The sequence below is a fragment of the Anolis sagrei genome, chromosome 4, assembly GCF_037176765.1.
Source record: "Anolis sagrei isolate rAnoSag1 chromosome 4, rAnoSag1.mat, whole genome shotgun sequence".
Lineage (NCBI taxonomy): Eukaryota > Metazoa > Chordata > Lepidosauria > Squamata > Dactyloidae > Anolis > Anolis sagrei.
In genome coordinates this window covers 51,683,878-51,705,340 of record NC_090024.1, presented here as the reverse complement: position 1 = coordinate 51,705,340, position 21,463 = coordinate 51,683,878, and the positions used below count along the sequence as shown (strand labels likewise).

The 21,463-nt window shown below is 43.8% G+C and overlaps 1 protein-coding gene and 1 long non-coding RNA gene across 2 annotated transcripts in view; one reads left to right on the top strand and one right to left on the bottom strand.

Annotated features, from left to right (window-relative positions):
- Positions 1–10,081, bottom strand: part of PCMTD1 (protein-L-isoaspartate (D-aspartate) O-methyltransferase domain containing 1) — a 42,101-nt gene extending 32,020 nt beyond the window's left edge. The window contains exon 1 of the mRNA XM_060775289.2: positions 9,731–10,081. The gene's annotated coding sequence lies outside the window, so the exon portion shown is untranslated. The remainder of the gene's footprint in view (positions 1–9,730) is intronic.
- Positions 10,082–14,669: 4,588 nt separating this feature from the next.
- On the top strand, positions 14,670–16,962 carry LOC132774818 (uncharacterized). The gene is made up of 3 exons (XR_009631443.2): positions 14,670–14,823; positions 15,946–16,119; positions 16,729–16,962. It is a non-coding gene; the product is annotated as an uncharacterized lncRNA (long non-coding RNA).
- The last annotated feature ends 4,501 nt before the right edge of the window (positions 16,963–21,463 follow it).

Below are 21,463 nucleotides of genomic sequence, written 5' to 3'. Positions count from 1 at the left end.
AATATCCCACAAATAATCTTTCTCCAGCTTCATCCTTACTGAGAGCAGGAGGATTCTCCTTTTTATATCCTTGGCTGTACCAAAAATCTAGACACAGAAGGTAAAGTAAGTTATTCCAACAATTCACACACACTTTACAAAGGAGCAGAGCAGTTGTTCAAGTAAATATATTTCTCTATGCACATAACATTTATAACAGCAACATCAACTACTTCTGTGTAACACCATTTAGAATAAAATAAAATAGATCTATGCTGTTTAGTGGCAATGAACATTTGCCACTTTGTTGTTTTGTCTGTAACTGCCCTGAGCGTCTTCGGGGAGATAGGGTGGTATATAAAAAAATAAATAATTTGTCATTGTGCTATTGTACAACAAAATTATATGCCCCCCCCCAAAAAAAAACAACAACAACTAAACAACACATCCATACCTCAATATCCCTGCCCCACCACCACCATCACACAGCCCCCAACGCCACATTAATGTGAAACTACAGAATTCAACATAGACTCAATGAAGGGTAAAGTTTGGTACCCTTCATGAAGGGGTCAAAAGATGTAGTGTATATGTTCACATTCCTTAATATCTAACTTTGAGATGGAAGAAGATCCCAACTCCCTCCAATCCAGCACAATGTTTTATATCCACTTGCTTTCCTCTATTTTTCAAAAAGTTTATCCATGCAAACACAAAATCTTCCAATAGAAACAGTCATCTGGGTTGCCTGAGATTTTCTCTAAGAAAAGTGGCTGATTGTGCTGCTGAGGTCCACTGGGAGGGAGGTGCAGATGCAAAGTATGTCACCTATCTCCTTCGCAGTAGCATTCTCTTGCATAAACTCAGATGTGACAATCCCTGTAATGTTTCTCCTGACTTGTACACAGGTATCAGATTTTTTTTTAAAGGTTACAGGTTCAGTGTAAATTCTGCCTTGATAAAATGAGGCACATGTATATTTGCTTGAACAAAACAAAATAAAATCACTTTATATAAGCATGTAAAATATGGCTGGTGACTTACACTAGAGCCTCTGTATTAACCCCCGTCCCCCAACACACACACGCCTAAGTCCAGGCATTTTTGAAAGACCCGCCAAACCCTCTATATTTTCCCCCAAATACTGGGTGTGCCAAACATGACTAAAACAAGAGTGGTGCAAAGTTTTTTTTTTTAAAAAAAATCCTCCAAATTTATCTCATAAAAATCACCCACAAACGGAAGCATGAAATCATTCTAGTTTTATATTTAGTAACAGAACAGCTCATTTTCGGGTGGTATAAAAACTGGACTTTCCACAGTTACTCATCACTAATGTAAACTATACCTTTCTGTACCTAGCACAGGAGAAAACCCTGAAGAAGCTGCCGTCATAATTTCTTGGAAAGATTTTGGATGTAACAGTTCTATGGGGCAACGTGATATCAGAAAAAAGACTGAGGAGAGAACAAGAATAAAATACAACACTAGCCTTGTGAATTTCGGCTAAACATGGATCAGTTTCTGCTGGCTGGATACCAATGGACCCCTGTAACCATTCTCTCCCAGCACCAGCAGCACGCCACACAGCTTTCCATGGCATTTTAAGGAGGCCAAGGAAAGGAAGAGCAATGACCTGGAGCTATCCTCAGTGGGATACCTTAAAAATCCCCTCTCTTTTCTCTGCTGCCTGCAATCTCCTTTCTGCTTCGGTTTAATGCTTCCTTAAAGCTGTTTCTACTTTCTACTCTAGAGGAGAGGAAGGCTTCTTTTTTGTTTGCTGGGATTACTATTTTTATTATTATCTTTTAGAAGTATTTTCTGAAGGAGAGAAAGGGAAGGAGAAAGGAAGCTAAAGAGGTGACTCTCCCAAGCCCCCAAATGTGCACACGCACCCCACCCACCTTCCCACAAGTCCCCAACTCCCAGTCAGTCCCACTAAATAAAAATAATCAGAAAAATAAAGGAAAATAAAAAAGATTCAACTTGATGCTGAATAGGGGAGGGGAAGCCATGATGGCTGGGCCCTTGCTGTTACAGATACTGGATCAAACCGAAGAAGCTTGATTGGCCGAAGGGAACAGCTAAAAAACAGATTTGAGCTCAAGCCTAGACAACAGTGTACAGACAGCAGAGCTGTTGCTAATACCCTCAACAACAATACAAAAATCAAACAGCATTTTACAGTCCTAGTAAGGGGCAGAATGAAGCTGTACTATACTCTGAACTTTTCAAAAAATCCATTGACAGAACACCTAAAATTTTGAATTTCTAATTATGCAAATGTTATTTGCTTTCATAAAATACTTGTGTCTACCTTGTATTATAAACTCCAGAGCAGCACTAAAATTAAATTAATTTAAAATATTTTGGGATGATTTACATTTTAAACAATGCTAAATAAGACATATTTAAGACATATTAAATAACATCACATTAAAAACAAATTGAAACAGCTTAAAATTTTAGTATTAGATTCTGACCCCTCACAAACATTTTGTTAAAAAGCAAAGTTTTACCTAGTCAGTAAGACAGTGTCAAGAAGTCTGAATACCTTAATCCCAGAAAAACACATTCCACTCTATATGAATACATTCCTTACATAGATTCCAATGCCAATGACACAGGAGTGTTATTGAGTATGAATAACTGTCCACAGACCAGCTCCCTGCATATAGTGCATCCATGCTAAATAGTCTGTGTGAACAGCCTTAGCGTACAAATCTACAATCAGCATACATAACTCCTTGTTCTCTCTACAACTAAAACCTTTTTATTCAGTTTTTGGTAACTGATCAATTGCTGAGGAAAAAGGTTAATAAAAGTTAACTGATGCATTTTCTTTACTGATATGTTTTAAATGTATGTTTCTAATCTATACATTTTTCAGTATTGGAACCTGTTTTGTGTGGGATAAGCAGAAACACAGCAACAATTATGAATGGCAACAGAGCTGCAAGATCCTTCAGAATGGCTGTATTGCCTTTTTGATTTTAAAAACTACTTGAAGAGCTTAAAATTCCAAGTAATCGAACCAGTGTAAGCTCAATGAAGCAACCCCAATATCAGTCACAAAAGTGAATTTATCAGCCCTTATGAATATATACTCAATGTGATTCCTGACAATTCAACCACTATACAATATGAGACATAGGTACATTTTCAACAGAACCAGAAAGGTTCCACAAAATATTCAACCACAGAGATAGAAGAGACTATAGTTTTATATGAATAAATTAAATATTTTATCTGATGAGAAATGGTAGAAATGATTCCTCTTTATTACAGAAGAATCTTGTCCTGAAAAGCACATTAAGAACTGGCTCATATAAAACATTACAACCTGACAAAATGGAAGCCAAACTCTCAAGTGTCAGTGTTTTGCCATTCAAAGCCTTGGTAACAGTTCCTAAAGCTCAAATGTTGCTTTCGGCTCAGAATGTCACATTTAACATCAAAAGTGAAAAACAAGAACAACAAAAAAAGACAAAAAAAGCAGACACTAAACATGAAAGACCCAATACTAAAAACGCAACTGACACAAACCATAGACTATAGATCAGGACTGTCCGGTTTGCTATTAAAAGTATACCAGTACATGTGCTACTTTGCACTAATCAGTTAATATCTTTCCAAAATGCAGCTAGAGTACGGAGAAGTTCATTAACCACTTTGTTAGAGTCAGTTGGCGTCTCATTCTATTTATTTATTAAAGTTTTTTCTTGTTTTTAGTTTTGTTTCTGGGTTAATTCAACATACCATTGGACACCAGTTTGTCAGATACAGCTTGGGAATTCATGGTATCTTTGACAAACATGGACCTATCCCAATTGGTTTCTGGACTGACACACTCAGCATGTCATACCCTTGATATGATTTTCATCTCTGTACATATGGATCTGTCAGCGGAGGTGACCAATACCTCTGAGTTGTCATGAACTATCATTTTTTGGTCAGGGCTAGTATCGCGGCTACAACCTACCCCCTACAGGGATGGAGGACCTATTAAAATGGTCTGCACTCAAAGGTTAATAGATCCTTTGAGATTCCAGGAGGCCTTAGAGAGTTCTATGGTTGGCTTCTCCAACAATCCTGTTGAATCCCTGGTCAGCAAATGAAATCCAATCTTGCCAGGGCTATTGACATGATCACTCCCAAATGTTCTCTCTGACCTGTTACAAATCAAGCTCCCTGGTATACAGAGACTTTCAGGGAAATGAATTAGGAAAGACAATGACTAGAGCGCAGATGGTGGAAAACTCAACTTTTATGCGACAAGACATGGTACAGAGGGCACCTTTACTCCTATAAGGTGGCAATACATGCAGCAAAGAAAACTTTCTTCTCTGCACGCATTGTGTCTGCCAATTCATGTCCAGCTGAGCTGTTCAGAGTGGTAAAAGATTCCACTCAGGTGCCTTCCCCTCCAAACACATTGCTAGAACCCAGTAGTTCACTGTGATACTTTTAACAACCATTTTGCAGATAAAATCTCTTGCATAAGAGTTAACTTAAGACAGTCATTGGAGCAGAGGTCAACAACAAGTTGTCCAGCAACTTTGAGTAGGATTACACTGAATCAGTTTCAATTGGTGAGTACTGCTGATGTGGACATGCTGCCGGGGCTAGTAAGGACAACAACCTGCTTTCTTGATCTCTGTCCCTCTTGGTTGGTTGTCCAGAAAGAAGATGCAATTCGATCTCAAATACAATAATCTATTAATGCCTCTTTCGGGGGGAGGGAGGGGACTTTCTTTTCTTTTTCTTTTTTTAAATAATATTTTTATTGGTTTTGCGCTTACAATAAATAGAGGAGAACAGTGAAACAATGACGTGACAAAGACGAAACAGAACTACGAATACAACCTAGTAATAAGTACGCCTAGAGGTACAGCGAGTTACTCCTAGGTGTGAAACACATACATATCTAACCAACAAACGTACATACGGTGCCCCTTGGATCCCCCCCTCCTATTTCCATCCTATTTTTAAAAAGCAGTAACTGCTGAAAAGCCCTCCCAGGATCCCCTGGACCTTAATAATTACAGGCCAGTGTCTAACCTTTTTGGGGGTAAGATGATTGAGAAGGCTGTTGCCTTCCAACTCCAGGCAGTCTTGGATGACACACACTTCCTTGATCCCTTTCAAACAGGTTCCAGATTAGGATATGGTGTTGAAACTGCTTCAACACCAACAGGAGAGTATGTCCATTAGTGCTTCTAGACCTCTCAGTGGCTTTAGATACCACCAACCATGATATCTTTCTGGAACGCCTGGAGGGGCTGGGAAACTGAGGCACTGTGTTGCAGTGGTTCTGGTTATACTTCTCAGGCAGGTTTCAGAGGCGCTTGGGGATAGCTGCTCCTCAAAAAATGAGCTGTTATGTGTCAATTCTATTCCCAATGCTTTTTGATATTTACATGAAACCACTGGGAGAGATCTGTAGGCATGTGGTGGATTGTTACCATTATGGTGATGGCACCCAAATATATTTCTCCATACCTTCAAAAATAGCCTCAGCTAGGGAAAGGGTATCTCCTCTAAACAAATGCCTGGAGGAGGTAATGGGCTGGATGAGAAAAAACAAATTGAAACTGAATCCAGACAAACCAGAGGTGCTTGCCATCAAGGGTCCTAATCTGGGGGAGAAGGTGTGTCATCCAGTTCTGGATGGGATTGCACTCTCCCTGAAAGACTGCGTCCGCAGATTGGGAGTGTTCCTGGGTCCCTCTCTCCACATGTCAGCCCAGGTAGATGCAATGGTCATGAGTGCTTACTACCAGCGTTGGCTGATATGCCAGCTGTGCTCCTTCTCAGATTTGAAGGGCCTAAAGATGGCAGTGCATGCTCTGGTAACCTAAATGATGGACTTCTGCAATGCGCTTTACAATGGGATGTACCAAGTTCAGAAGCTGGTTCAAAATATGGCAACCGGATTGGTTACGGGAACATCCAGGAGTTCCCATAAACACATAACATCCCTTTCGATGATGTCTTCCCTGACAAACATTTATTTCTATGCCAAATCCAAGGAACTGCTTCTGCTGCTCTTGGTCACTTTCTATGAATGTGAAAGAACTACGGCTTTTAAAGCATCTAAAATTGGGATGCTTTTAAAGCATATAAAATTTTCTATACCTATTTATAGAAAATGTAGGTATTGACAATGTAGCATAGTAAAATTCATGAGTGGACGTATGCCAATGAAAGCGTTTGTATTTCAACAAGCTATGACGAATCTAGAGACTTTCTGTAGCTGATTTTAGAAAAGATAAAGTGTATACAAAACTTCTAAAAACTAGGTTAATTTACTCTATTTTATAATATAAAAATAAACAAAATAAACACAGGTGCAATCCTATACACTATCATGGAGTTAAAGTGAGACTTAAGGTAGTTCAAAAACAACAACCATATGACTAAAACCAAAGGATTTAAATAAACTTCAATTTTAACAAACTGGGAAAATAAATGAAACTAAAAATGGGGGGGGGGGGGGAGAGAGAGAGAGAATAAAAACATCACTATTATCTGGAAGATATTTTTATGTTCACAGGACAAGATCTCCCCCTGAAATTAAAGTGTTGTAGGGCATTTCATGATTTATCAATACACTGTAGCAATGAAAAATTCAACAGTACTACATCAGATCCAGTCCAATCCCAGAAATACGTATCTTAATGAGTTTTGAGACACTTATTTCCAACTATATGTGCTGGTAAGAGAAAGTATTATAATTACTTCTCAATGTTTAAGAGAACATAATGTTTAAGAGAACATAATGTCAAAACCCACATTTATGGTTTTTAAAAATAATCAAGGCCAATTCATTACCCTTCAAAAAATTAACTTTAGAAACATCATAAAATGCACACATTAAAACAAGACTCTTGTCTTTTTTTCAGATGTTAGTCTGGTTCCTGAGAAAGAAATACAGAAGTTAAGAAAACCGATATATTTAGTACTACAAAGAAAATAGAGACTCAAATTTGAGGAGCAAAAGAGTATTGCTCTGTTGTACAAATGCCATGGCATCACATTGAAGCGATGCCTAGTACTCCCAGACTGCACTAATGTTGTAAGTACTACAGATTAAAGGATGGTGCTGGGAAAGATTTGGCTTCTTGAATCATGAGCTACAGCTTCATGAAGATGATTGGTTGCACTTCACAACAACAGGCAGGAATGTTTTTGCTAATAGGCTCATAAACTTGTTCAGGAGAGTCTTATACTAGCTACCTAAAACAACAGATACAAGTGGGCCCCATATTTTAACTATAGTTGGGTGCGAACCACAGCTAGAATCTCTGGAGTGGACATAGAAAGTCCCACAAACACTTTCAGGAGAAATAATTTTGAGAGTATGGGTAAATAAAACCCATGGATACCGAGTTTATTTAAAAGGGTATATCAAGAATGAGGGTGGAAAAATGTGTTTGTATCTCTGTTGAGTTTACTTTAGATGGCACTGAAATACATGTGAAGTTAGTTTTGCCCTTAAAAGTGATGGAAGTTTCTATTTAATTCTGCCAAATGATTGTGTACCAATCTATTCCTCCCCCCAAAGAGGACATGGGCAAATGTTTCAAAAACAAAACAAAAAAGAGGCCAGAGTCAGCAGAAAGCAAAATGAAAAGGAGGGGAAAGGGGGCAGGCTTTGACAGACAAATACATTATTCTCTTCACTCTTATTTGTTTACTGTCCCTTAAAGTCAATAAACACCACTAGGTGCCCTATTCTTTGTCATTTGTAATGAAGAACCCATAGAACCCAGACACTAATGCTTTCTGAATTTATATAAAAATGCAACATTTCCTGGCCCAATGTGATACGAGCCACTGACAAGTCCCATGGTATTCCACTGCCTACACAAAAAGGGGAGGCCAAATGCCTTTGTGCACACTTTCCTAACTAACCAAAACAGCGAAAGCAACAACAAAACAGCAAGTGGCTCTTCTGCAGTCAGTGATCAATGCAGAGAGCCTTCAGTGTAAACAGAAGAAGAATGTGACACGCTCTTGAAAGGAGGAGGAGGAGCCATGTTGGTGTCACAACTAGCAGGTCAGCGTCAAAGCCTACAAGAGAGAAGAAATCAAGCGAGAGGAGGGGGTGATAAATTTCGTCATGGCTCCATTTGCCAGAGGCACTAAGGCCCAAAGTGACCTGGATTGGGATTGTGGAGGACTGGATGGGGCAAGGGTAAGAGACAGCAAGCTGTGAAAGCGAGATTTGCACAGGGAGACCAAAATGAAGTGATGCATGCATCTCTCTTTTCCTCTCTGCATAAACTTGGATACAATCTACACTGAAGACTCAATGCAGTTTTACACCACTTCGATTGTTGTGGCAATTAAAGTCGTGTCCAACTGCATTAGTTCTACAGTGCAAATGCATCCCTTTTGATGGGCGAGATTCATTCCCTCTCCCTTCTCTTTTGTTGCTGCGTGGCTCGAAGGGATCTTCCTCTTTGGCACCTCCTCAAGGGGCGGCTAAAAAAACAGAGCAAAACAGACGGGCAGCGTCGGCGTCAACTCCGCCAACTTGTTTATCCCTTTATAGCGAATCGCAGGACTAAGGGGGAGGAGGTTGAAAGCAGAAGAACATGTACTCCCCATTCCCCCTTAACAACAACAAAAACATAGCCCTTTCTCTGCTTTCATAGAATCATAGAGTTGGAAGAGTCCTCATGGGCCATCCAGTCCAACCCCCTGCCACCCACCCATCCCCAAAGATCCTGCACAACACAGCATCTATACCAGGCATGGGCAAACTTCAGCCCTCCAGGTGTTTGGACTTCAACTCCCACAATTCCTAACAGCCTCAGGCCTCTTCCTTTTCCGGTCGAGGGGGAAAAGAAAAGGGCCTGAGGCTGTTGTGGGAGTTGAAGTCCAAAACACCTGGAGGGCTAAAGTTTGCCCATGCCTGGTGTAGATGCTGTGTTGTGCAGGGTCTTTAGGGATGGGTGGGTGGCAGGAGATTGGACTGGATGGCCCATAAGGTCTCTTCCAACTCTATGATTCTATGATGGCAGAGAAAGGGCCGAAGTTTCCCTGATCTACACTGTAGAATCAATGCAGTTTGACACTATTCAATTCAGTGCTATGGAATCCTGGAAGTTGTGGTTTCACAAGGCCTTCTGGCAAAGAGTACTGGCGACTCAGCAAACTACAAATCCCAGGAGTTCATACCATGGAAGCAGGTCAGTGAAAAGTGCATTAATTCTGCAGTGTCGACGTACTCTAGAGCTGTCGTTGGCGCAGGACTCAACTTGAGCCCTTCGAGGATGCGCCCCAATTCCTCCATTCTCTCCTCCCCGCTCCCCTTTCAGAGGCCCCAGGTTAAGACGTGTGTAAACATCACGAGACTTCGAAGCAGAGAGGGGAGAAAAGCCTCCCAAGGAAACGTCAGGCATAACCAAACACATCAGGCTTCTCGAAGGGCCTGTGAAGGGCTCACAATGGACTTCATCGCCCACCACCCCCTTTCAGATGGTAACCCTGAAGGGATAGAACAGCTCTGATGTCCTTTGCCTTGGGCAACGACGGCGCCATGAAACTAAACGATAACAATAACGACGTCATCAATGGCGACCAGACTGGCCTTGAGCTGGAGCAGGGCCGCGGTGATGACGTCATGAGTAGCCCCCTCGCGACCCCTCCCCCCCTCCGACTGTTGTTCCCTTTCTCGCGCGAAAGGGTTTCCTTCCTTCTGTAGCAACGGCTTTTCTGACCCGAGAGGCCCTCAACTTACCGTCCTTCCAAGGGCTTTTTCCGAAGGCGAAGTGAGGGAAAGTGAAGTGGGACAAAAACAAGAAAAAGGCGAAAGAGGGGGAGGGGCTTCTTTCCAAACTAATTGGCGGGGGAATGAGGGTTGTTAGGGTTTTCCCCCCTCTCTCTTCCTCCTCCTCAAGCCCCCCCTTTCCACGCTATGGCTGGATGCGACTGTTTGTGTCTGTGCGAGAGACGTTGAAGGAAGGAAGGCGAGGAGGAGGAGGAGGGGAGCGAAGGGGCGGGGCTAAAAGCTCAACAGCTGAGAGGATGTAAACACTGGCGTCACGTGACCGCAGGGGAGAAGCCACGCCCCCTCCGCTTCCCCTCTTCTCCCCGCCGCCGCCGCTGCTTTGGGAATGGAGCACGCAGGTGTTGAGGCAACTCAGAGCCCGAGAAGCCCCGCCCCGCAACTCGGCATCAGCCAATAGCGGCGCGGCATTGCCACGTCATTGGCTGCTGCCGTCAAACTGCGTGGCCAATGGCAACCCCCTTGTTCCTAGGCAGTTTTTGTGCTGTTTTGTTGGACTCGCTTTTCTTCAAGTCCTGCGGCTTTTCTGGACTGTCACATACAAAAGGGTTTTTTTCTTTTGCTCTTCTTTAAGAAGTCTGATCTGGAAACAATGGTCCATGCTCTTTTTTAAATATATATATATATATATATATATATCTTTATTTGATTTAATAAAAGAAATTACACACAACAGGTCCACACTCTTGTTACATCCCTGAATAGATTACTGCAACACACTCTACGTGGGGCTGGCTTTGAAGACTGTTCAGAAACTTCAACTAGTCCAACGGGCTGCAACCAGAATACTAACTGGAGTGACGTATAGGGTGCGCACCACCAGGGGCGGCTCAACCCATTACGCAAAGTAAGCATTTGCAGTAGAGTTGATTTTTGCCCAGGGGCGCTCTTGAGGTGCTCTTGGCGGAAAATAACTACAGGCCAGTCTCCAACCTCCCTTTCTTGGGTAAGGTGCTGGAGCGGGTGGTCGCCTCGCAGCTCCAGGGCTTCCTGGACGATACCAACTACCTAGATCAGGCACAGTCTGGTTTCAGGCCTGGTCACGGCACCGAGACAGCCTTGGTATTCTTGAGAGACACGGATTATCTGGATCCGGCACAGTCTGGTTTCAGACCGGGACATGGTACCGAGACGGTCTTGGTCGCCTTAGTGGATGATCTGCGCCGGGAGCTAGACAGGGGGAGTGTGTCCCTGTTGGTGCTCCTGGACCTCTCAGCGGCCTTCGATACCGTCGACCACGGTATTCTTCTGGGGTGCCTTGCAGAGATGGGTCTCGGGGGTACTGCTCTGCAGTGGCTCCGGTCATTTCTGGAGGGTCGTACTCAGAAGGTGTTACTGGGGGACTCCTGTTCAACGCCGCAGCCGTTGACCTGTGGCGTTCCTCAGGGTTCCATCTTGTCCCCCTTGTTGTTTAACATCTACATGAAGCCGCTGGGTGAGATCATCCGGAGTTTCGGGGTGCGGTGTCACCTGTACGCAGATGACGTCCAACTCTGTCACTCCTTCCCACCTGCTACTAAGGAGGCCGTCGAAGTCCTGAACCGGTGCCTGGCCGCTGTAATGGTCTGGATGAGGGCGAACAAACTGAAATTAAATCCAGACAAGACAGAGGTACTCCTGGTCAGTCGCAAGGCCGAACAGGGTATAGGGTTACAGCCTGTGCTGGACGGGGTCGCACTCCCCTTGAAGGCGCAGGTTCGCAGCTTGGGTGTGACCCTGGATTCATCGCTGAGCCTGGAGCCCCAGGTTTCAGCGGTGACCAGGGGAGCATTTGCACAGCTTAGGCTCGTGCGCCAGCTGCGCCCGTATCTTGGGAAGTCTGACTTGGCCACGGTGGTACACGCTTTGGTCACATCCCGCCTCGACTACTGCAACGCTCTCTACGTGGGGCTGCCCTTGAAGACGGTCCGGAAGCTCCAGCTAGTCCAGCGCGCGGCAGCTATGTTGTTAACGGGAGCTGGACGCAGAGAGCATACAACGCCCCTGCTGTCCCAGCTCCACTGGCTGCCGATCTGCTACCGGGCCCAATTTAAGGTGCTGGTGTTATCCTACAAAGCCCTAAACGGTTCCGGCCCAAAATACCTTGCAGACCGCATCTCGGCCTACGAGCCCACGAGGGCCTTGAGATCATCCGGGGAGGCCCTTCTCTCGGTCCCGCCTGCCTCACAGGCACGTTTGGCGGGGACGAGGGAGCGGGCCTTCTCGGTGGTGGCCCCCCGGCTGTGGAACACCCTCCCTGCTGAAGTTAGACAGGCGCCCTCCTTGATGGCCTTTCGCAGGGGCCTGAAAACATGGCTCTTCGAGCAGGCCTTCAATTGAATGTATCGAATGACTATGGAATGAACTAGGATTACGAGATGGCTATGACCCCAGGACTTGACGAAGCGGATTTTTAGTATAAGTGTATGTTATGTTGTATTGTCTAGTTTGTATCGTCATGGCTTACTGTACACTGTTTTTCTCTGTTGTTGTTCACCGCCCCGAGTCGCCCTCGGGCTGAGAGGGGCGGTCAATAAATGCAAGAAATAAATAAATAAATAAATAAATTGGTCGCCTTGGTGGATGACCTCCGCAGAGAGCTGGACAGGGGGAGTGTGACCCTGCTGGTTCTCCTGGACATCTCAGCGGCTTTCGATACCATCGATCATGGTATCCTTCTGGGTCGTCTCTCTGGGATGGGCCTTGGGGGCACGGTTCTGTCGTGGCTCCGGTCCTTCCTGGTGGGACGCACCCAGATGGTGAAGCTGGGAGACGCCTGCTCGGACCCCTGGCCTTTGACCTGTGGGGTCCCGCAAGGCTCTATCTTGTCGCCCATGCTCTTTAACATCTACATGAAACCGCTGGGAGAGGTCATCCGGAGTTTTGGAGTTGGGTGCCATCTTTATGCGGATGACGCGCAACTCTACTACTCCTTTCCACCTAATTCCAAGGAGGCTCCTCGGGTGCTGGACGAGTGCCTGGCCGCTGTGTCGATCTGGATGAGGAAGAACAAGCTGAAGATCAATCCCGACAAGACAGAGGTCCTCCTGGTCGATCGTAAACCGGATCGGGGTATAGGGTGGCAACCTGTGTTGGACGGGGTTACACTCCCCCTGAAGCCACAGGTCCGCAGTTTGGGTGTTCTCCTGGATTCTTCGCTTACACTTGAGGCTCAGGTGTCGGCGGTATCCGGGAGGGCCTTTGCACAACTGAGACTTGTGCGCCAACTGCGACCGTACCTCGTGAAGGCGGATCTGGCCGGGGTGGTCCATGCCTTGGTCACCTCTAGAATGGATTACTGCAATGCGCTCTACGTGGGGCTGCCCTTGAAGACGGCTCGGAAACTACAATTGGTCCAGCGGGCAGCAGCCAGGATGCTAACTGGAGCTCATTATCAAGAGAGGTCAACCCTCTTGTTCAAGGAGCTCCACTGGCTGCCATTTATTTTCCGAGCCCAATTCAAGGTGCAGGTGCTCACCTACAAAGCCCTGAACGGTTTGGGACCACCCTACCTGCGTGACCGCATCTCCATCTACGAACCCACACGCTCGCTCCGGTCATCTGGGGAGGCCCTGCTCGTGATCCCACCTACGTCCCAAGCGCGCTTGGTGGGGACGCGGGACAGGGCCTTCTCTGTGGCGGCCCCCCGACTTTGGAATGCCCTTCCGAGAGAGCTTCGTCAGGCCCCTACTCTAGCAGTTTTCAGAAGGAACCTAAAAACTTGGCTGTTCCGATGTGCCTTCGCAGATTAGGAATCCCCATCCCAAGTCCTAGATGCACTTTAGCACAACCAATGCTGCTGCACACCACACTTTTAATCCTACGTTCCTCCTGCCATCTCAGCACTTTTAACCCTGTACCCCATTGCGCTGGCCGAACCAGTTTTAATAGTGTCTTGATGTATTGTTATTGTGGTTATTTTGCTTAATTGTTTTGATTTGCTTTGTTTATTGTTGTGTTATGTTTTATTGTATTGTGTTTTGAGGCTTCGGCCTGTGTAAGCCGCATCGAGTCCTTCGGGAGATGCTAGCGGGGTACAAATAAAGTTAATAATAATAATAATAATAATAATAATAATAATAAAATAGACCTTGACATATGCCAGTTGTAGTTACTGGGATGTATAGTTCACCTACAATCAAAGAGCAATCTGAACTCCAGCAATGATGGAATTGAACCAAATATGGCACACAGAACTCCCACAACGAACAGAAAATATATATCAGTGATTGGTTGGGGGGGAGGGGGGAGGGGGGGGCGCCAAAATACTATTTGCTTACCATTGAAAATTACCTAGGGCCGCCTCTGCGCACCATCCCCTTGTTGTGTCAGCTCCACTGGCTGCTGGTCCACTTCCGAACTCAATTCAGAGTGCTGGTTTTGACCTATAAAGCTCTATACGGTTCTGTCCCAGCTTACTTGTCCAAATTCATCTCCCACTACGTCCCACCTTGCAATTTAAGATCATGCAGGGAGACCCAGCTCTCGCTCCCGCTAGCGTTGCAAATACTTCTGGCAGGGACAGGAGACAGAGCCTTCTCGGCTGTAGCCCCCCGCCTGTGGACTCACTTCCCAATGAGGTAAGATTGGCATCATCCCTCCTGTCTTTTAGGAAGAAATTGAAGTCATGGTTCTGGGACCAGGCTTTTGGACGGCAGGCATAAATAGCTCTTTGGATATGGAATTTGACTGGAATTGTGATACTGCAGTTAATACTGTTGTTATTGTTTTAATTAATGTTCTATTTATTGTTTTAATTGTTGTTCTATTGCTTTGTTATATTTAATGGCATCAAATTGTGCCAAATGTAAGCTGTCCTGAGTCCCCCTTCAGGGGTTGAGAAGGACGTGGTAAAAATGCTGAAAATAAAAAATAAATAAATAAATATAAATAAAAAGTTGGATGCATTAGAGCCTGCTTCTTTTTCTTTCTTGAAGGAGGGATTCTCTTTGTGATCTCGTCAGAAAGGATTGTATTTCCTTGAGTGCCTCGTTCTACAGGATAAAATTAATACAAAACAAGAAACAATCATGACCATCTAATCACCTCTCAACAAATAATTCCAGGTAGGAAGCAGCCAAGCCTTGAAGCTGCAAGGCTATTCAGGTTTTTTTTGTTTGTTTTTTTGCATCAGGAGCGAATTGAGAAACTACAAGTCACTTCTGGTGTGAGAGAATTGGCCATCTGCAAGAACGTTGCCCAGGGGATGCATGAATGTTTTGTTGTTTTATCATCCTTATGGGAGGCTTCTCCCACATGGGGAGCCGGAGCTGACCCTAACCACTCTCCTCAGATTCGAACCTGTGATCTGTCAGTCTTCAGTCCTGCCGGTACAAGGGTTTAACCCATTGTGCCACAGGGAGCTCCAGGCTGTTCAATGCTAATGAAGATGATCACACTATTCCTGCTGTCCAAAAACCTGGTCCCAGAACCACAACTTCAATTTCCTCCTAAAAGACAGGAGGGATGACGCCTATCTTACCTCGTTGGGACGCAAGTTCCACAGGTGGGGGGCTACAGCCCAGAAGGCCCTGTATCTCGGCCCTGCCAAATGTATTTGCGACGCTGGTGGGAACGAGAGCAGGGTCTCCCCGGATGATCTTAAACTGCAAGGCGGGACATAGTGGGAGATGCGTTCGGACAAGTAAGCTTTCTGTTGTCTCATCTCTGTTCTTAACTATGAGTCATTTATAAGTCGGATGTTTGTAACTCGGGGACTGCCTGTATATGGTCAGTGTAGACAGAACCTGTGGGACAGGGGTTCCTCAACCACCTTGCTATCTATGAGAATAATTTAGAGAAGGTAATGAGTCTCATTATTATCCCAATAATGTGACTCATTATTATCCCAATAATGTGACTCATTATTTCAGTTCTACCCATCTTTCACATTTTGGCAGCATGTTGCAAAAGCTCTCTCTTTTCTGTGTCTTGTTTTTTTATTACTATGATACTACTGCATTGCATTGTATCTCTCTAGACAATTTAGTTGTGGTCAGTGCACTAAACCAAACTGTTGCTTTCCTTCATTTTTTCCCACTCCTTGGTTTAATGTCATCCTCTAGTAGCAGAGTCTAATATAATCCCAGAGGTTTTGCCTTGATTTAGTAATCTACTGACTTCAAATAAAGAAGATGAAATTATGCAGTATTGGCTTCTTGCTATTCTAGGAGTCTTGTCTGTTTCAGGTAAGATGCTTATGCAACAGCAAAGAAGAAAATTCTGACAGGCAAGAGCAAGTCTTGACAGAGCACAAGTGTTGTGATCTCATTAGTAGCCTAAGGCTATTTGAAACCTTTCCTTGTGCTGAGAAAGAGCCAAGTAACCTCACTTGAGCCATGTGTACTGCTGCCTCGCAACAGGTGAGAAAAGACCTGCTGCTGCTTCTTAATTTCCAGTGATGTGGGTAAAGGGATGATCATTCATTAGCTGGAAGGATAGATATCTTCATAATATACTCATGCCACACCCTCCAACTGTACTGATTTGTTGGGCACACCCCAAGGAACATTTTCTTATTTCTCCTTTGCAACTATTTAAAAAATGTCCCAATTTCTGTCTCCTTTCCCCCGCATTTTTGCTTTACTTCAATTGCTAAAAGATTCAAAGTGCAAAAGTAATTTACATTCATTTAACTGGGTGGTGGGGTCATGAGAAGAGAAGAGAGGAATCTTTCTCTTCCCTGTAAAATCAGGTGAAGTCAAACTGCTGCATCCTTTCTTATCTTGTGTGCAATTTTTTCCACTAATTTGCCATCTTGATCACACACTGATGTTGCTCGCCCACACATGTCCCAGTTTTCATCTGTGAAATGTTGGAGGATATGATTATCTGAAATAGTTTTTGGCTCCAACTGAGTCAACATTAGCCTAAATATTTTTCATGCATTATTGTTGTTCATTGAACCTCTTATGATATTATGCAGAATGTCACTGAACTAATGCTTCACTGATTTGAATCTTATTTTACAGAGCTTGTACTTGGACGTCTTTTCAGATGTATGATATTGCAAAATCATGCAGTCATGGAACAGAAGGGTTTCAGCTGCTAAAATGCTATCATCCAGTGACCATACACATACACACATAAAACCTGATGAATTTGGTACAAAAAGGAGGAGAAGTATTCTCTGTCCCTGGGTTAATTTTCTGCCAGGGTTAGCCCTAGAATCACCAGCATTCCTGTGTGGCCTGGTAAGTGAGGGCTTGCCATTAGTAATTTTTGCATCTTGGCAGAGCTTGGGAAAGCTCCATTTTTTTTCTTTTTTCTTTTTCTTTGGTTTTTGGACTGCATATCCCAGCATCTCTCACCAGTGTGGTTGGTGATTCCAGCAGCAGAAGTAAAACAAAAAGTAGTATTTCCCCCCTCTTTGGGCACTGGGACAGGGAAGAAGAAAAAAGTGAGCACTGGATTTTGAGTATATTCTGATCTTTCTTAGAAGCTCCCAGACTAAGCTCTTAGAGAAAATTTAGTGGTTTTGATATCAAACACAGACACAAACCCACCTGATCAAATTATTACATTTATAAAGTGAGACACCATAGTGAAGTTTTCTATGGCTTTTATTTTTAAAATAATTAATTGCATTAATATCCAAAGGTGTGGAAGAACCCAGCAGCAGCTACTAGCGCCCAAGGGTCTCATCGCCCCCTCCCCTATATTTGTCTATAACCCTTAATAAACCAAGTTATCTTTAACTTTTGTCTCCGTGCCTCTCCTTTCGCCTTTCTGAGTCCTTTTCTCTCCACTTATGTGTTCCTCTCCCAGGCCGGCAGCAGCCCGTGCCACATGGCAGCCCTCGCAGCGGGACCAATCTGAGCCCTTTCACCACACTAACACACCATCAACGCCCCAAACTCCTTTGCCACCCTCCAGCCACCTCAGGGCCCTCGATGTGCAGCAGAACCATGATTTTCTCTAATTTCCCCCTTGCCATTCACTCTTCTAGTGCTTGTCCTCAAATAACCCAACCTTTGCCCCTCTAACCCAGAATCTGCATTTACCTTCCCCACAAATACCAAGATTAGTCACTTCTCTCTTGATATCCATGGGCCATTGCCCTTTGCTTCCTCTCTGACCCTTGAACCCCCTCACCAACTTCCCACCTCCATAGGTGCCTCGGTTCTCCCAGGAACCACAATATCTGCCAACTTCTAACCTTTCCTTCTTGCCTATGTACTGTCCTCTCTACAATTCCCTTGCTTCCAACCCCTTACATGTCCCATAATCTGTGTCCACGCTAACTCCAGTGGATACCGAAACCCACTGAGTTTCTCCCGGTGTCCGCTGATTTCTCCTGTTTGTTTCCCTTTCCCGTGGGTTTCAATTTATCCATTTAGTGGATTCCCTTGCTATCCACGGCCCCTTTTGCGTATGCATTTTCTAACTTCTCCCTCATGGGTACCCAGGGTCTCCACGACAGGTCCCCCTTGGTATACATGCGCCCCTGCGTTTGTGTGACCCTCATCCCACGAGTACTGGGCTTCTGTGACAGGTTGTATCCACAGGACCCTGATGTTTTTATGTTTAATCTTTCTATATTTTACATCTTACATCAAACTTTGGAGACTGAAGCCACTCAGTATGATCTTGATGATCTTTCGTCAGCATTCCTAAGACCTGGGAACCCCATTTTCCTGGTCATAGCTTAAAACAATGGACTCAATCACTCATCATCTGTGACCCATACCACCAGCTGTGCAAAGACAACAGGATTTGGAGTGGGACCACCTGTTTATTGTGCAACCACATGGATATTTCAAAAGACACTCATTACCTGGTATGGCAATTCACAATGGGGAGAGCATCATGCCCCATTTTCCACAATGATATTTCCCCTTTCCGAGGAATCAATGCATAATCCTATCATCTTGTACAATATATACTGTTGGAAATACAATAGACACTGGTGTAGAATCATGAGAGGTAGGGGCTCATAGAACAATTATCAGCACAATAAAATCTCAGGGTTTTCTTAATTCCCTTTCTTTGTCCCGATTGGGGGGCAATGTAACCATTCATAAAGCTATGTTTGGAGTTTTCATGTGGCCTCTCTTCAGCCATTGGACAGAAGGACATCTACACTGGAGGCAAGGAATGTTCTCTCATTGGTCGGTGAGCCCTGCCATTCCTCCTCTGCAGGGAATCCTCCATGATGTCATTGGAACTTGGCCAATCATAGCCAAGCCAGGTCCTGCTGGGCAGGAGCAGGAATTTTGAAGTACTGTAGAAAAATACCTGGTTTTGACTGCAAAGTATCTCACCTTACTTTGGCGGATTACCGCAGGCTGGCATCACTTTTAGGTGATTGAATAAACTACCTCGGTGGCTTCCTCTTCAACTTGGGGAGCTACAGTACTTTGAAACATCAGGCTTCTTTCCACTTGCCAGGTGCACGGACTCACAAAGACAGCTTATCAGACTCGGTATCCGTGCCTCAGGTTCCGGTACCGCAATTCAGCTCTCACTATCTGCGGCCATTTTAAATTGTTCTATTTCAGTTTAGCCAAAGAAGTCAGTTGTGGCGGGTTATTTAGCATAATTTATTTAGAAAAATGGGATTTCCTCAAATGAATAGTGTCTCAGTTTAGGTGGTTGATATTTCACAGATACAGCATTCTATGCAGTTTATAAAGTAGGATGTAGTCTACTGAAACTTATGCCAAATAAAACTGGTTGTTTTTAAGGTTCCATAAGACTCATGCTTGTTTTACAGAAACAAGTGTGAACCTTTACAAGCATTCATCTGAAATCCCTTTTCCCAGAGCTTGGAAAGGTGACTTCTTAGATTACAACTGCCAGGATTCCCCAGTCAAGTTGGGATGTGTGTGTATATATATATATATATATATATATGTGTGTGTGTGTGTGTGTGTGTGTGTGTGTATTCAGAAATAGAGATAGGGAAAGTAAAGAAAAATGGGAACAATTCATCTATATAGATAAAAGTTAAAGTATGTGCCTATGTCTGTAGGTTGGTTTGTTGGTTTGATGGATCTGGGTCGAACTTGACACTCATGTCTTTCATTATCCAACTTAAAATAATTAAGGGGTTTGAACTAAAAAAGCCCACCCTTTTCAGACCTAGAGTACAGGAAAATAAATATAGTAGATTGCCTGTAGCTGGGTGAAGTGTCCCTTTGTAATGTCAATGGGAAAGAAAGGGAATGAAGTCCTTCTGTGTGATATGTGTTTGAGGAGAAGGGAGAAAGGCAGATTGAAGGGGATCAAAAGAAAGGAAGGAAAAGATAAGGGGTGTGTAGCAAACTACTGGTTATGGGGTAGAATTTAAGAGTAAAAGTTAATGTTAGAACATGGCCTATATTACAGGGTTGGAATAAGACCAGCCATTCTATGATTCTTAAAGGGGTAGTAGCAGTCAGGGCTGAGTTAATTTACATAAGGGAATCTGATTGGTCATATTTAAATGAGTAGATGCCAGAATTTTAAAAAGGAGGGAGTTAAGGATGACAGTTGGGAAAAAAACCTGAACATTCGGAGAGAGAAAAGAAGTCAGAGAGAGGGAAGAAAAGCCGTGAGATGAGGATAAGTTAGGGGTCCGTGAATATAGGTCAGGAAATAAGTAAAGTAAGAGTATTTAAAGAAATAGTCAAGATAGTGAGTGGAGAACAGTTGAGAGTTTGCTATTATATGGTTAACAAGTGAATCTTTATATGTGTAAAAAGTCATAAGGAAGAGAGTTGTCATGAAACAATGTTATATTCAACTAAGATGCTAATATACAAATGTAACCAACAAGCTTTTGTGCAAGACATCTATAAATAAACTCAGTTAATGTAGAGATGCATATGAAGACTGTTTCGCAAAACATTGAATAAGATTTAAAGTGAAACCCGGAGGAGTCCCAGCAAAATTTCAGAAGAGAACTGGTAAAAGTACTGGCCTGAATTGGTGACAATGGGGGAATACAAAAGAAAGGATCTTTCCCCCCTTACTTGGTATGAAGATATATTATGTGAAGCGGACATCCCAGGGTGAATGAAGGGAGAGAAGAAAGAAAAAGAGAAGGGCAAGGGCCCTTCCAGACAGGCCCAAAACGTGGAACCTGTCTCGGGTTTGCCTGAGGCATACAAATAATGCCTCAGGTAAACCTGAATTTATTTATTTATATTTTTTATATTTATCATGTCAAGAGCAACCAAACAGTCTGAATTGATTCAGAGTAAATTGGTGTTTTCCAGTTTACTCTGGATTAGACACTTGGAAAGATCCAGACCTTAATGTGAGATCGCTACAGGTGAGGACCCTGTAGGGATTGACTCCCGGACCTTCTTCTGTGATCCCAGGGATCAATCCCCATAGTGAAACTGGTTCTTTAGGCTTCTGGTTCTGTGGGCTCATTTTGACGCATTAGGAGCTTTGAGCAGAGGGTGGCTGGAAAGCCTGGGGTTTGGAAGAGGTATGAGGTCTAAATCCCAGGAGGAACTAGGATTGAATATCCCAGTTCCTCCTGGGATTCGGCTCTGTCTGGAAGGGCCCTCAGTGATTTGTCTGTGAACAAACCATTGTATTTGGAAATCCTCTGTTCTAGTTGTCTATAGGATCTGTAGTTTTTTAAAAATTTTCCTAAATGGAAATGGGTTAAAAAAATATTGTACTTATCTCGTAGGTGCTCTGACATGATTCAACGTTCATGATGGTTCATTTTCAATTTATTTGTTTGGGCTTTAATTTAAAAAAAAACAA